General features: G+C 50.7%; 1 long non-coding RNA gene across 1 annotated transcript; it reads right to left on the reverse strand.

Moving 5' to 3' along the window:
- Positions 1-10,377: 10,377 nt before the first annotated feature.
- Positions 10,378-15,750, reverse strand: LOC140734576 (uncharacterized). Its single transcript, XR_012100564.1, has 2 exons — positions 15,662-15,750; positions 10,378-14,449 (listed from the first exon to the last, which is right to left on the reverse strand). It is a non-coding gene; the product is annotated as an uncharacterized lncRNA (long non-coding RNA).
- Positions 15,751-16,471: the final 721 nt, after the last annotated feature.

The raw sequence follows: 16,471 nt of genomic DNA on the forward strand, positions 1-16,471 counted from the left end.
TCCGCCAGCTCTACTCCCGCCTGAGTGATTTTGGCCTCACGATCAACCCAGCCAAATGCCAGTTCGGTCTCAATACCATTGACTTCCTGGGCCACAGGATTACCAAAGACGGGGCAACACCTCTGCCCGCCAAGGTAGATGTGATACGCCACTTTGCCTGGCCCAACATGGTCAAAGGCCTGCAGGAGTTCGTTGGTATGGTGAACTTCTACCACTGTTTCCTCCCCTCAGCAGCCCGTATCATGCGCCCTTTGTACACCCTGATGTCGGGTAAAGGCAAGGACATTACTTGGGACGAGGAGGCCGCGGCCGCTTTCGTTAAAACCAAAGAAGCCTTGGCAGATGTCGCAATGCTGGTGCACCCCAGAACGGACGTTCCGACCGCCCACACGGTGGACGCATCCGACACAGCAGTCGGTGGGGTGCTGGAGCAGCTCATCGAGGGGCGCTGGCAACCCCTGGCGTTCTTCAGCAAGCACCTACGACCACCCGAACTCAAGTACAGTGCTTTCGACCAGGAGCTGTTGGCACTGTATCTGGCAATCCGGCATTTCAGGTACTTCTTAGAAGGCAGGCCGTTCACCGCGTTCACGGACCACAAACCGTTGACCTTCGCGTTCACGAAGGTGTTCGATTCCTGGTCGGCTCGCCAGCAGCGACATCTGTCCTACATCTCCGAGTACACGACGGACATCCAGCATGTCTCGGGAAAGGACAACATCGTGGCGGACGCACTCTCCAGACCAGCTGACCAGGCCCTGTCCCTGGGGGTGGACTATGCAGCACTGGCGGAGGTGCAGCAGGCAGACGACGAGATGCCCAGCTACAGGACCGCCGTCTCGGGTTTGCAGCTGCAGGACTTTTTCGTAGGCCCAGGTGAGAGGACCCTCCTGTGCGACGTGGCTACCGGCCAACCTCGCTCCATCGTCCTGGCAGCCTGGAGGCGGCGAGTTTTCGACTCCATACATGGTTTGGCGCGCCCATCTATCAGGACAACCGTCCGGCTGGTCTCCAGCAAGTTCGCATGGCATGGACTTTGCAAGCAGGTCAGTGAATGGGCCAGAACGTGCACGCAGTGCCAAACAGCCAAGGTGCAGCAGCACACTAAAGCCCCGCCGCAGCAGTTCGAACCCACCCACCAGAGGTTCGACCACATTCATGTGGATATCGTGGGCCCCCTACCAGTGTCCCGAGGAGCGCGGTACCTCCCAACTATGGTAGACCGGTTCACGAGGTGGCCAGAGGCGGTCCCGCTCACTGACTCATCCTCCGATTCTTGCGCCCCGAGCACTGATTGCAACCTGGGTAGCTCGTTTCGGGGTACTGGCCCACATTACCTCCGACAGAGGTGCCCAGTTCACCTCCAGCCTGTGGTCGGCTGTGGCCAGCCTGTTGGGAACGCAGCTACACCACACTACTGCCTACCACCCACAGTCGAACGGACTAGTGGAACGCTTCCACCGTCATTTGAAGTCGGCTCTCATGGCCCGCCTGAGCGGACCTAACTGGGTGGACGAGCTTCCCTGGGTCCTGCTTGGAATTTGCACAGCGCTCAAAGAGGATCTGCACACCTCGTCGGCTGAGTTGGTGTACGGCGCACCCCTGGCTGTCCCAGGAGAGTTCATACCAGCCCCAAGGGGGCAAGAGGAAGAACCCTCAGCAGTTCTGGACAGACTACGTGAAAGGCTCGGCAACCTGGCCCCCATGCCGACTTCACAGCACGGACGGACCCCGACCCATGTACCCAAAGACCTGCAGAACTGTAAGTTTGTGTTTGTACGAAGGGGCGGACACCGGGCACCGCTACAGCGACCGTACGAGGGGCCGTTCAAGGTGATCAACAACAACGGGTCCACATACGTTCTGGACATTGGGGGGAGAGAGGAGGTTTTCACGGTGGACCGACTCAAACCAGCCCATGTGGACTTGGCGCAGCCGGTCGAGGTTTAGGCACCGCGGCGCAGAATCCAGACTGTGGACATTGGGGGGTGTATTGCCGGTTCTGGGGGGCGGGGTTATGTGGCGACCCACTTTCTGCGTAGGCGAACCGGCTCACAAATAGCCAGCGCACGGGTGGAGACTTTGGTAATGCACCTCTGACGTCATTTCCGCCCGGAAAGGGCGGGCACAAGGGATTAAATGCCAGCGCCGCGAAGTTTGAATAAACTAGTCTCGAAACGACTTACCGACTGCGTGTCGTCTCTAGCTCTGTATGTAGTACATCACTACAATGTTTTATTTTAGAGATACAGCACAGAACAAGCCCTTATGCCCGCTGCCCAAGCCGCTACGCCCAGCAATCTAGCAACTTAACCCTAGACCAGGGCTTCCCAACCTTTTTCTGACAAGGAGACTTACCCTTAACCGAGGGGTCTGTGGACCCCAGGTTGGGAAGCCCTGCCCTCGACTATTCACAGGACAATTTACAATGATCAATTAATCACTAACCATTACGTCTTTGGACTATGGGTGTAAGCCAGTGAAACCCACGCACATATGGGAAGAAAGCACAAACTTTCTTACAGAGGACACTGGAATAGAACTCCAAACATCAACGCCCCAAACTGTAGCAGCATTGCGCTAACCACCACACTACCGTGTCTAATCAGCCTATCGCTTGGCAGCAACGCAATGTATAAACGCATGTAGATATGGTCAAGAGGATTAGTTGTTGTTCAAACCAAACATAAGAATGGGGAAAAAATCTGATCTTTGACTGTGGAATGATTGTTGGTGCCAGTATGATTGTTGGGTTTAGTATCTATAATGCTGATCTCCTGGCATTTTCACACACAACAGTCTCTAGAGTTTACAGAAATGGAGTGAAAAACAAAAAAAACACCTAGTGAATGGCAGTTCTGTGGGTGAAAATGCTTTGTTAATGAGAGAGGTCAGAGGAGAATGGTCAAATTGTCATATGGGGGTGTTGTATCAGGACCCAAATGCAGGACACAGACACTGTAGTGCTAGGAACAGGGCAGGACAAGGGACTGGGAACAAAGGGCCTGGGGTGGATACTGAGCCCGAGACTGGACAAGGACCCAGAACCTGGGTCTTGCCTCGGGCTTGGACCTCCAAAAATCAGGCGAGGACGTGACGAGGCTTGGCTGGGGGCTAGAGGCTGGGTTCTCGAGGCTTGGCTGGAGGCTCGAGGCTGGGTTCTCGAGGCTGGGGTTGAGGCTCGAGGCTGGGTTCTCGAGGCTTGGCTGGAGGCTCGAGGCTGGGCTTTCGAGGCTGGGCTCTCGAGGCTGGGCTGGGGGCTCGAGGCTGGGTTCTCGAGGCTTGGCTGGGGGCTCGAGGCTGGGTTCTCGAGGCTTGGCTGGGGGCTCGAGGCTGGGTTCTCGAGGCTTGGCTGGGGGCTCGAGGCTGGGTTCTCGAGGCTTGGCTGGGGGCTCGAGGCTGGGTTCTTGAGGCTTGGCTGGGGGCTCGAGGCTGGGTTCTCGAGGCTGGGGTTGAGGCTCGAGGCTGGGTTCTCGAGGCTTGGCTGGAGGCTCGAGGCTGGGCTCTCGAGGCTTGGCTGGAGGCTCGAGGCTGGGCTCTCGAGGCTGGGCTCTCGAGGCTGGGCTGGGGGCTCGAGGCTGGGTTCTCGAGGCTTGGCTGGGGGCTCGAGGCTGGGTTCTCGAGGCTTGGCTGGGGGCTCGAGGCTGGGGGCTCGAGGCTGGGTTCTCGAGGCTTGGCTGGGGGCTCGAGGCTGGGTTCTCAAGGCTTGGCTGGGGGCTCGAGGCTGGGTTCTCGAGGCTTGGCTGGGGGCTCGAGGCTGGGTTCTCGAGGCTTGGCTGGGGGCTCGAGGCTGGGTTCTCGAGGCTTGGCTGGGGGCTCGAGGCTGGGCTCTCGAGGCTTGGCTGGGTGCTCGAGGCTGGGGTTGAGGCTTGGCTGGATGCTCGGGGCTGGGGTTGAGGCTTGGCTGGGGGCTCGAGGCTGGGTGCTCGAGGCTGGGGTTGAGGCTTGGCTGGATGCTCGAGGCTGGGGTTGAGGCTTGGCTGGGGGCTCGAGGCTGGGTGCTCGAGGCTGGGGTTGAGGCTTGGCTGGAGGCTCGAGGCTGGGCTCTCGAGGCTGGGTTCTCGAGGCTTGGCTGGGGGCTCGAGGCTGGGTTCTTGAGGCTTGGCTGGGGTTGAGGCTTGGCTGGGGGCTCGAGGCTGGGTGCTCGAGGCTGGGGTTGAGGCTTGGCTGGAGGCTCGAGGCTGGGTGCTCGAGGCTGGGGTTGAAGCTTGGCTGGGGGCTCGAGGCTGGGGTTGAAGCTTGGCTGGAGGCTCGAGGCTGGGCTCTCGAGGCTTGGCTGGAGGCTCGAGGCTGGGGTTGAGGCTTGGCTGGAGGCTCAAGGCTGGGGTTGAGGCTTGGCTGGGTGCTCGAGGCTGGGGTTGAGGCTTGGCTGGATGCTCGAGGCTGGGGTTGAGGCTTGGCTGGGGGCTCGAGGCTGGGCTCTCGAGGCTTGGCTGGGGGCTCGAGGCTGGGGTTGAGGCTTGGCTGGGGGCTCGAGGCTGGGGTTGAGGCTTGGCTGGGGGCTCGAGGATGGGTGCTCGAGGCTGGGGTTGAGGCTTGGCTGGATGCTCGAGGCTGGGGTTGAGGCTTGGCTGGATGCTCGAGGTTGGGGTTGAGGCTTGGCTGGGGGCTCGAGGCTGGGGTTGAGGCTTGGCTGGATGCTCGAGGCTGGGGTTGAGGCTTGGCTGGATGCTCGAGGCTGGGGTTGAGGCTTGGCTGGGGGCTCGAGGCTGGGTGCTCGAGGCTGGGGTTGAGGCTTGGCTGGATGCTCGAGGCTGGGGTTGAGGCTTGGCTGGGGGCTCGAGGCTGGGTGCTCGAGGCTGGGGTTGAGGCTTGGCTGGGGGCTCGAGGCTGGGTGCTCGAGGCTGGGGTTGAGGCTTGGCTGGAGGCTCGAGGCTGGGGTTGAGGCTTGGCTGGGCTCTTGAGGCTTGGCTGGGGGCTCGAGGCTGGGGTTGAGGCTTGGCTGGGGGCTCGAGGCTGGGTGCTCGAGGCTGGGGTTGAGGCTTGGCTGGAGGCTCGAGGCTGGGGTTGAGGCTTGGCTGGAGGCTCGAGGCTGGGGTTGAGGCTTGGCTGGGCTCTCAAGGCTCGGCTGGGGGCTCGAGGCTGGGGTTGAGGCTTGGCTGGGGGCTCGAGGCTGGGTGCTCGAGGCTGGGGTTGAGGCTTGGCTGGATGCTCTAGGCTGGGGTTGAGGCTTGGCTGGGGGCTCGAGGCTGGGTGCTCGAGGCTGGGGTTGAGGCTTGGCTGGGGGCTCGAGGCTGGGGTTGAGGCTTGGCTGGAGTCTGGAGGCTGGGGTTGAGGCTTGGCTGGGCTCTCGAGGCTTGGCTGGGGGCTCGAGGCTGGGTTCTCGAGGCTTGGCTGGGGGCTCGAGGCTGGGTTCTCGAGGCTTGGCTGGGGGCTCGAGGCTGGGGGCTCGAGGCTGGGGGCTCGAGGCTGGGCTCTCGAGGCTTGGCTGGAGGCTCGAGGCTGGGGATGAGGCTTGGCTGGAGGCTCAAGGCTGGGGTTGAGGTTTGGCTGGAGGCTCAAGGCTGGGGTTGAGGCTTGGCTGGGTGCTCGAGGCTGGGGTTGAGGCTTGGCTGGATGCTCGAGGCTGGGGTTGAGGCTTGGCTGGGGGCTCGAGGCTGGGTGCTCGAGGCTGGGGTTGAGGCTTGGCTGGATGCTCGAGGCTGGGGTTGAGGCTTGGCTGGGCTCTCGAGGCTTGGCTGGGTGCTCGAGGCTGGGGTTGAGGCTTGGCTGGGGGCTCGAGGCTGGGTGCTCGAGGCTGGGGTTGAGGCTTGGCTGGAGGCTCGAGGCTGGGGTTGAGGCTTGGCTGGGCTCTCGAGGCTTGGCTGGGGGCTCGAGGCTGGGGTTGAGGCTTGGCTGGGGGCTCGAGGCTGGGTGCTCGAGGCTGGGGTTGAGGCTTGGCTGGATGCTCGAGGCTGGGGTTGAGGCTTGGCTGGGGGCTCGAGGCTGGGGTTGAGGCTTGGCTGGGGGCTCGAGGCTGGGTGCTCGAGGCTGGGGTTGAGGCTTGGCTGGGGGCTCGAGGCTGGGGTTGAGGCTTGGCTGGAGGCTGGAGGCTGGGGTTGAGGCTTGGCTGGGCTCTCGAGGCTTGGCTGGGGGCTCGAGGCTGGGGTTGAGGCTTGGCTGGGGGCTCGAGGCTGGGTGCTCGAGGCTGGGGTTGAGGCTTGGCTGGATGCTCGAGGCTGGGGTTGAGGCTTGGCTGGGGGCTCGAGGCTGGGTGCTCGAGGCTGGGGTTGAGGCTTGGCTGGGGGCTCGAGGCTGGGGTTGAGGCTTGGCTGGAGGCTGGAGGCTGGGGTTGAGGCTTGGCTGGGCTCTCGAGGCTTGGCTGGGGGCTCGAGGCTGGGTTCTCGAGGCTTGGCTGGGGGCTCGAGGCTGGGTTCTCGAGGCTTGGCTGGGGGCTCGAGGCTGGGTTCTCGAGGCTTGGCTGGGGGCTCGAGGCTGGGGGCTCGAGGCTGGGGGCTCGAGGCTGGGGGCTCGAGGCTGGGGTTGAAGCTTGGCTGGAGGCTCGAGGCTGGGCTCTCGAGGCTTGGCTGGAGGCTCGAGGCTGGGGTTGAGGCTTGGCTGGAGGCTCAAGGCTGGGGTTGAGGCTTGGCTGGGTGCTCGAGGCTGGGGTTGAGGCTTGGCTGGATGCTCGAGGCTGGGGTTGAGGCTTGGCTGGGGGCTCGAGGCTGGGTGCTCGAGGCTGGGGTTGAGGCTTGGCTGGATGCTCGAGGCTGGGGTTGAGGCTTGGCTGGGGGCTCGAGGCTGGGTGCTCGAGGCTGGGGTTGAGGCTTGGCTGGAGGCTCGAGGCTGGGGTTGAGGCTTGGCTGGGTGCTCGAGGCTGGGGTTGAGGCTTGGCTGGATGCTCGAGGCTGGGGTTGAGGCTTGGCTGGGGGCTCGAGGCTGGGTGCTCGAGGCTGGGGTTGAGGCTTGGCTGGGGGCTCGAGGCTGGGTGCTCGAGGCTGGGGTTGAGGCTTGGCTGGAGGCTCGAGGCTGGGGTTGAGGCTTGGCTGGAGGCTCGAGGCTGGGGTTGAAGCTTGGCTGGAGGCTTGGAGGCAGACTAGGAACTGTACATAAACAGAGCCGGGACTTCTCCTTTGACAAGCCGGGACTCATCTTTCACAAGACACTAACATGAGACTGGACAGAACATAGACAGAGCCAGGACTTCTCCTTCGACAAGCTGGGACTCAACTTCCACTCCACACCAAGGTGGGGCAGGACCGTCCGTAGGATAATGGCAGAATGGCCGGACTTACCCGACGGAGGTAAAGACAAGACAAGACAGATTCCCCCCGCAGGGCAATGGCAGAACAGCCTGACTTACCCCACGGAGGCGAGGACAAAACAGATTCCCCCCGCAGGGCAATGGCAGAACACCCTCCCATGAACATGAGGAGCAAGTGGGCTTAAATAAGTAAGTTTGACTTCTCTTTAAGCCTATCCATCCCTTTGAGGTTACCAATTTGTTTTAAGGTAGTTCCCAGTACTCGGAACCAAGATGAATTGATCCATTATGTTAGATTGAGAACAGGATTATGGGCAGGTGCAATGACTTACCCCACGGAGGTGAGGACAAGACAAGACAGATTTGCCCCACAGGGCAATGGCAGAGCAGCCTGACTTACCCCACAGAGGTGAGGACAAGACAAGACAGATCATCCCGCAGGGCAACGGCAGGACGGCCAAACTTACCCCACGGGGCGAGGACAGGAAGAGACGAACACCGAAGAACAACAGACAGTTCCATCTCTGCATTGGGGCTGCTCTGAGTAGCCGTTACAGCCAGCAACCTTGGCTGGTTACGGAAACAACCGGAACCCTACCTAGCTTGGAGTGGTTGACGGCCACCCAGCTGGCCCGGGAAACGGCCGAATCCATACCGCAATGACAGCTCCGACTACTGACAGCAAGGCTCCAAGAAGCAATGGTTCTCCAACACAGCCTAAAGATGGCAAGTGGCCGTACCAGTCTTCCACCAGCCATTTGCTCCATAAGAATCTTGCTAGGGAAGCTTAACAAGACGACAGCCCAACCACACTCAATCCCAGGGCCACTTATACTCCCAGCCAACAAGATGAGCGTCAGGTGTTTATGGCTTAGTCCAAACGAAACAAGGAACAGCCGGAGGACCCGGAGTCTGGAGCCCCCGAACCACGAACCAGAACGCGGACCCCGGACCAGACCACGACTCAAACTGGTGCAAGCTGACAGGAAAGTGTCAGCAGCTCAAATAACTACACGTTACAAAAGTGATCTGCAGGAGAGCATCTCTGAATGCACAACATATCCAACTTTGAAGTGGATGGGCCACAAATGTACACTCGGTGGCCATTTTAAAAGGTACAGGAGGTACCTAATGAAGTGGCCACTAAACATACATAGCAAGGCACCAGCATGAACATGACAGACTGATTGCCTTCATCAGTTGTATCAAGTAAATAAGGAACGGTTAGAATTTTTACAAGTTGCTAGCGGGCAGGAGAATGTCCATATTACAAGTACTTGCGGAAAACATTTGAGAAAGGCCCCCTTTATTGAGCCAAATTTAAAGCTCACCCTAGATGTGAGCATTTAATTTACCTGGCACTGTAATTGGTTGAGCAAGAGAAGAGAGAGCAAAGACACTAGGCAGATATTCTTTTTACAATATTTTTATTATAAATATATTTATAAAGAAAAGAAAACAAGATTTACAGAGTGCAACACATAGATACATCTCAACATAACTTGTGTACATACATATATTGTAATAAAATTGATCAAAATGTTATAGCATAACACATAAAGGTATACCACTCTGTAATCAAAAATTTTAAGATAAGTCATACATCATAAAAGAAATTTTTTATACAAAAAAAAGTCAACCCCCTACCAACTACCAAAGAAAAAAGCTGATGGATAATGATAATGATGGATAACAATGGATAATTAGAAAAAAAAAACATATTCACTTAAGAAGAGAAGATAAAAATATACATAAAAGTCTGTGCACTGTTAAACTTCATAAATTGGAAAAGTAATTTAGGAAAGGTCCCCAAATATCATAAAAAGATTGTTTCGAATTTAAGACTGAGCAGCGGATCTTTTCTAAATTTAAATAAGACATAATATCACGTAGCCATTGAAGATGTGTGGGAGGGGTAGACTCCTTCCATTTAAGCAAGATTGCTCTTCTTGCTAAAAGAGAGGTAAAAACTAAAACCTGTAGATTAGGAGTATTTAAAGTTATATCTTCATTTGCAATAATACCAAACAAGGCAGTAAGGGGATTTGGGTCAAATTGGACCCTAAAAAGTTGAGGGAAGGTATGAAATACTTCCCGCCAAAACTTTTCAATTGTAGGACAAAACCAAAACATATGAATTAAAGAGGCATCAGCAGAGTTGCATTTATTACAAAGTGGAGAAACATTCGGGTAAAAACTGGAGAGCTTCTGTTTAGAAATGTAAGCTCTATGAACCACTTTAAATTGTAGAAGAGAATGACGAGCACAGAAAGACGATTTATTAACCCGTTTAAGAATTTTATTCCATCTATCATCAGAAATCTGACAATTTAGGTCATCCTCACAAGCTTTTTTTATTTTATCTAAAAAGTCTTGTCTAGAATCAATCAACAAGTTATAGATACCGGTAATAGAACCATTAACAAAAGGTTTTAAATTTAAAAGATCGTCCAGTAAATTTTTATCAGGACCTATAGGAGAAGTAGCTAATTGGAAATGTAAAAAATATCTAATCTGAAGGTATCTGTAAAAATGTGTTTTTGGGAGTGCAAATTTATTTGACAATTGGTCAAATGAAGCAAGAGATCAGTTGTATCAAGTAAATAAGGAACTGTTAGAATTTTTACAAGTTGCTAGCGGGCAGGAGAATGTCTGTATTACTTACAAGTACTTGCAGAAAACATTTGAGAAAGGCCCCCTTTATTGAGCCAAATTTAAAGCTCACCCTAGATGTGAAAGCATTTAATTTACCTGGCACTGTAATTGGTTGAGCAAGAGAAGAGAGAGCAAAGACACTAGGCAGATATTCAAAATGGCAGAATATGACTGATATCATGTTATGTGATGGCGCCATAAATATTCACTGTAGTTATTAATAGCTTGGATCATTAAATAAAAAAATACTTCCAAGTCTACCAATGGTATAAAGATAATCTGACAGCACATACCACCAAGATCAAGGACCTGGCTGTTATAAGAATATTAAATATTATGCTAGTATGATAAATTGGACTCTTGACCTCACAATGGTCTTGCACTTTATTATTTACTGTAATTGTATTGCATTTTCTTTAGAGCTTTTTTCTGCTTTGTCATTGTTTTACCTTAATGAGTTGTAATCTCCCCAAATTTCCCTAAAGCCTGAGCTCATTCAACTCAGGCTAAATGTACCGTGTAATGATCCGATCTGTATCTCAGTAAAAAACGTTCAAAGTTTATTGTCAAAGTAGGCATGTACAATGCAGCTCTGATATTTGTCTTCTCCAGATAGCCATGAAATATACACAAAAAGAAACAAAACTTGTGACTATAATAAATTGTTCCAATTCCAAATGTACATTCGATCATACAATTATAAAAAGTATGATATCAGATGAGTAAAAGAACAATTTTATGACAAATTTAATGTTAGAGTTTCATAGCGAGGAGTGGTTACCTGGAAGTTAGAAGGTTAAGGATTGATATATTAGATGCTTTCAAGTACTAAGGCAACATCGAGGATTCAGTGACATACTACCCCTGTTCATTGGAGACTCTTGGTTCAGGGCAATGATCTTAAAAATTTCCTTTCAGGTTAGAAAACACTTCTATGCATAATGGATACAAGAAATTTGTAACTCACTTATTCAAAATAGCAATTTATGTTAGCTCAATTGTTATTTTTAAATTTATGATTGATAAAACAAAGATATTAAGGAATGTGGGATGAGGGCAATGGACTACTCACAGTTATATCTTCCAATAAGTCTCCTATTAGAGTGAGGGTGATTTTTTCTAAATTACATATTAAGTCCTTAGGTTGTTTCTTTTTGGCCTGAGTCAAATGAGCTCAGGCTTTTGCTGAAGTGTGAGAGATTACAATTGATTATAATCTAGTTTCTTCCTCTCCCCAACCACTGGAGTATGCCAAAATAAAATACAAATCCTATTCCCTCTAAGCTACGTGGGTGCATGGCCGCGCAATAACTGAAATGCTCCTACGCACATAGCCTTTGTTGTTGTGCAGCTGGAATTGGAGACAGCTAGAAAAAGTTTACAAAACTTGAAAAATGTTCTTTATTGTACAGTATTCCATTAATAAATAAAATCACCCGTTATTTTTAAATTTTCATTCTAAATATTCATAAAATGCATATTATTTTAAAAATTAAATTGCTGTGCAGTATCCAGGCCTTGCAAGGGTTTTCTGCTCAGAGCAATGGTTGGTCCATGCAGCTGTAAAAAAAATTAGAGGGAACATTGGATAAGACATATGTCTGGTCATATAAGACATAACATATGTCTGGTCAATTAGCGTTTACTGTAGTCAGTATTCCCTTTTGTTTCTTGATATCTTGTGGAATAGTGCCTTTGGTACTGTGATGGTAGAGTTCTAGATGGATTACCCACTTAACAATTCCTTGGAATGCCTCAGACTTGCTTCAGAAAACTTCCTGAGAACTGAGGATGTGGACCTTCTCCTCCACTAGATGATTAACTTATCTTACACAAAAATATGTATAAGAACTGCATAACTTTAATCGGATCTTTTGGTTGAGGAATTAGACAGCTTTATCTATTGCATACACTTTTGCTGTTAACCAACATCCCCTCTTTTTTTTGCAGTTGCACAGACGAACCATTGCTCTGAGCAGGAAATTTTTACACAGCCAAAAACTCTGCACAGCACTTTAAATGCTTTTTTTGGCAATATGCATAATTTGAATACTTAGAATGAAAATTGAAAAATCATACTTTATGATGTAGAATCATGCAGCAATGAATTAGACTTTTTAGCTCATCAAAGCCACATCAGCCATCAAGTATTAACTTACATGAATTCCAATATATTCTTTCCAAGTTCTCCCAGATGAACTCTCTTAAAAAGCAGCCATTTGTTTTAATTCTACACTAATCCCATTTCATTCTCCCCACAAAGTTCAAATTTCTAAGTAAATGCATTATCAAAGTACATATATGTCACCATTTGTTTTTTGTGGGCATACACAGTAAATCCAGGAAACATTTATAGAATCAATGAAATACTGCACCCAATAGGATGCACAAACAAACAATTTGTAAAAGACAGCAAACTGTGCAAATACAAAAGGAAAGATAATAATAATAATAAATAAATAAGCAATCGATGTTGAGAACATGACATGAAGATCCCTTAAAAGTGAGTCCATAGGTCGTGGAAACAGTTCAGTGACAGGGCAAGTAAAGTTATCCCCTCTGGTTCAAGAGCCTGATGGCTGAGGGGTAAAAACTGTTCCTGAACCTGGTGGTGTGGGTCCTGAGGCTTTTTTACCTTCTTCCTGATGGCAACAGAGAGAAGAGAGTGTAGGTTTTCAAAATTAAAAATGGCAGAGGTGTTTTAATTTTGAGAAAAATCATAACAACTCATTTATTGTACTCCAGTGAAAATAAAGCATGGGGAAAACCTTAACGTAATTACGTCATCACGTCAGACCAGCCTCTTAAAGTGAACTCCAACTCAATGTCAATGGTTACGAATTATGTATGTTTTCCCCAATTGCGTAACCTACACAGGACCCCCACCCCCCGCCCCCAGAATTCACTAAAACCGGCATTGTGAGCTTGTCCAGAGCTCGGATGAGCCACCCAGCTCAGGTACTACGTTCCCTGGGTAGAAAAAAAGCAGGTCCTCTAGCTTGTCCAGAGATGTTTTGACATGCTCATGGTCATGTCATGATGGCAGCAGTATCCTTCAAACTGGAAAATTTTCAGGTTTACTACTCTTATCTATAAAAAAAGTCTTTTCTCCCCATTCCAAAAGGCAGAATGGGCTATCGTAATGGGGCTGGTGTGCATTATGGCAGATGAAAACAGACAAGGCAGAATGTAGGTCAACAGGAACCCAAGAGTGCTGTACACCATGATGGGAGGTAGGAATAGGTGAAAAGGAATTGAATTTACTGAGGAGGGTGGAACACTACAGAGAGGCCAACCAAGCAGTCATGGTGTCAGGAATGAAATACCTGGCACTCATAATGACTGTCTGTATACCAATTCGCCACAGATGACTGCAGTTCCTCTTTTGGAGCTGTTCTGAGCCCCAGGAGATGGTCATGCCAACACTCATCAGTCAGGAAAGCCCTCAAAGCAGCCTTTAAGAGTGGTGAAACCACTCGCATAGACCACTGGACTGCGGGTGATACGTCATGGTGTGATGATACACTGGAAGCTGATGGTAGCCCATAACTAAAGCAACTTTGGAAAATATTAACTTTCTGCTATATGTGTTATGCTGTAACATTTTTATCAATTTTATCACAATATATGAATGTACACAAGTTATGTTGAGATGTATCTATGTGTTGCACTCTGTAAATCTTGTTTTTTTTCTGAATAAAAATATTGTAAAAAGAAAACTTTCTGGCTAAAAGTGACAAAAAGTCTTGGATGTGTGGGACTGGGTAACAACTGGGGGTGGTGGCCTTGTTAAGGCATTAGTAATCGCACGTGGCCAGCAACCACCATCGGACTGAGGGACCATATGGAGAGGCGAAGCCCAGGGGCTAATCAACCGACGAACAATGCCAAGTATTCCCATGTTGGTAAACTCAGCCTTTATGGCTGCCAGCTTTTCTGGGTCCAGTCTACACGCACAGGCATGGACTGGCAGTCCAGATGTGGGAATGTGGTGCCCGACCCTGTGTTTTGTGACTGTAGCGGAGAATGTGGGCTTGGTGAGGTTTGGGAATTCACCCAGCATTCGAGTAAACTCACATGTAGTGGTGCATGTGCTTGACCGAGTTGTTGTGGGGAACTTACTGGAGGGGCAAGGGTAACGACCCAAAATCCTTAACATCCACAAGCCAGGAATTCTTAAGAAAATCTGCACCAAGCACATCTTAGCCATGAAGACCCATGTATAATGTCACCCACTGAAGCAGAGCGTCACCCATCGTGATCTGTAAGTCAGAATTCCGCTGCCGTTGGCCGCCTCCAGCGAGGTTTTCTCGCTCTTACCTTCTCATCAATAGGCGAAGTCAGAAGCACACTCACTTGAGCACCTATGTCACACAGGAAGCATCGTCCTGAAAGGGTGTCCATAATGAACAGGGGGACAACCTTGGGATGTGGAACCCATGGTGTTCACAGACCTCTGATGTTCCAATGCACTGATACTATCAAAGCTGCAAGGCAGTTAGCTCTTCCTAGCATTCACACTAAAGCGAGCACGGTAGAAAAACACTGACATGGCGTCGTCTGTTTCGCAGCCGCGGGCGTCCTTATGTTGATGGGCCTTGCTGACCGAGCCTGTTGAGACAGGGAAAGGAGGAGGAATGATGCGTCACTGCCTGACTGAGTGTAGACCATCAGCCATTTTACCAAGCTCCCTAAGGTCCTTCACGGGTGCATTATCGAGGCTTACTGGACTTGATCAGGCATTTGCTGCATGAAGAGCTCTTTAAAAATAAAACAAGGATGGTGATTTCCCAGGAGAGACTGCATTAGCTCCAACAGCTTAGCATTGCCAAGGGCAGGCAAGAAAAGCAACTGTTCAGCTCCAACACTCCAAAAGTCTGTAAAGGGTGAGCTTTCAGCAATTGGTTTTTATTGTGTTCAGGCCGGTGTTCTCTCGCAGCTGTGGAGTTACTGACTGAGCTACACATAGAAAAATTTGGTGGTGTTGGTGGAGATTTCTCGTAGCGCGAATTGCTGCGTAGCTGAGGCCAGCTTGTACAAAATAAACAACAGTATTTTATTCCCAGATTTCAGATTGGCAGTTTCAAAGTGACTACGTTGGCCGCCACGTTCAATAACTCTGGAATCGTCCTAGAGCATCAATATATGTTTTCGGAACTAAAAACAGGGGAGACTTTTTATGTTTAAGGAAAACAGCTAATTTATGGTACTCCAAATACTGAACACAAAGTGTGGTAAAAACTTTACGTAGTTACATCATCACCTCAGACCAGCCTCTTAAAGTGAACCAACTCAATGTCAGTGGTTGTGAATTACGTACATTTCCACCAATTACCTTAGCAAGACTATGGTTTCCATCAATTGCCCTAGATTCAACAACTGACTTATGCACCAGGGACAATTTACAACAGCCAATTTGTCAAACAATTTGCATGTCCTCGGGAAATGGGCAAGAACCAGTGTGCTCTGTCACACAAACTACACAGAGGCAACACTGGAGGTCTGAATTGAATCTGGGTTGTTGGAGCTGTGAAATGACAACTCAGCTGTGATTGATTGTACAATCAAACGGCTTGCTTGACAATTTAGGAGACATTCAGATTGTTATAGGTACTGACTAGGATAACAGATGCCCTTCTCTAAAGGCAAACACGAGCAGCCATCTGCAGTAGCTGATCTCATTTGAAAGCCTCTGGTTTTAGATGAAGGACATTAAGAGAACCAGATGGATTTTTACAACTGTCCAGTGGTTTCAAGGCCAATTGGTTTTAAATTCCAGGTCGTTAAATTCCACAGCTGCCATGGTAAGATATGAACTCATACCTCTAGATTTCTAAAAGGAATATCTTCCCGTTTTCCAGCTTCTGCTTGTTAATAACTCCTTTTGTGAGACTGCACAATCTTTAGCTCCTCTGTGGGAAAATGGTTAAATAAGAGGAATTGACTTAGAAAAATGAGCAAAAATGTCAGAAAGATTAAGAATGTATATTATTATTTATTCCAGTGACCTAAAATTTCCAATAGATGATCGATACAGTAGATTGTTCATTTTCGTATTTAATTGTAATTCAGGAATCTTTTGTAAAATAAAGCGCCGCTTTACTTGCTGTACCACAAAGCCTAATTCGATTGTGCAAAAAATGGCGCGCTTCTGGGGAGAGTCACGTGACAGTCAGCGCGGTTACTGCGGGGCGAATCCGTGACGTCGCATGCAGATAGTGGGGCGTGTCCGCGGGCGGCGGTCTGATTGGCTGGCGAGCGACGGGCGGTGGGGGAAAAGGGAGAGGCCTAGGGGGGGGGATCGGCAGACGCAGAGCGACCGAGGAAATGACAGGCACGTACCGGTTCGAATCGCACTCTCCCCCCCACCCCCCATAAAAAGCAAAAAAAAATAATCGGCGGTACTCACGGGAAAAAAAAGCTCCGGGCTTTGGTAAAACAGCGGGTGAGTTGGGTGGTAAGAGCCAGCTCCGCGGTGGGCGGGAATCGCTGCTTTCCGCCGCCTTCCACGCCGTCTCGGCGCGTTGTTTTATTTTTAATGCAACCTCCCATGTTCCGGTGGAGGCCGCTCCCCGACTCCGCTGCGGCGGCCGACGCTCGGTTTCGCTCGGCTCCCCTGCGCTCGCGAGCGGG

This window comes from Hemitrygon akajei, chromosome 10, assembly GCF_048418815.1.
Source record: "Hemitrygon akajei chromosome 10, sHemAka1.3, whole genome shotgun sequence".
NCBI classification, from domain to species: Eukaryota; Metazoa; Chordata; class Chondrichthyes; order Myliobatiformes; family Dasyatidae; genus Hemitrygon; species Hemitrygon akajei.